This window comes from Haliaeetus leucocephalus, unplaced genomic scaffold, assembly GCF_000737465.1.
Source record: "Haliaeetus leucocephalus isolate CR32 unplaced genomic scaffold, Haliaeetus_leucocephalus-4.0 Scaffold163, whole genome shotgun sequence".
Classification (NCBI taxonomy): Eukaryota; Metazoa; Chordata; class Aves; order Accipitriformes; family Accipitridae; genus Haliaeetus; species Haliaeetus leucocephalus.
The window spans coordinates 794,948-795,259 of record NW_010972599.1 but is presented as its reverse complement, the minus strand read 5'-3'; positions in this window follow the sequence as shown (position 1 = coordinate 795,259).

Sequence of the window (312 nt, the reverse complement as noted above, 5' to 3'; positions counted from 1 at the left end):
CCGGGCACCGCGCCGGGCACCGCGCCGGGCATCGCGCCCGGCATCGCGCCGCGGGGACGGCGGAGCCGCAGGAACGAAGCGCACAAACCTTCAGCCGCGTTAGAGGCGTTTTCGGGGGAGCTGAAGGCGGACAGCGTCGGAGCTCAGCGGAGAGCAAAGTTTCCGCGGTTTCAGAACACGGAGGAGGAGGAGGAGGGCTCCAGCCTGCCCAGCGCGCCGGCTGAAAGACAGACAGACAGACAGAGCCGCTCTTCAGGCTGTCCCGGCACCGGCGGCGGAGCGGGGGGGGAGCGCCCGCCCCGGCGGAGCCCG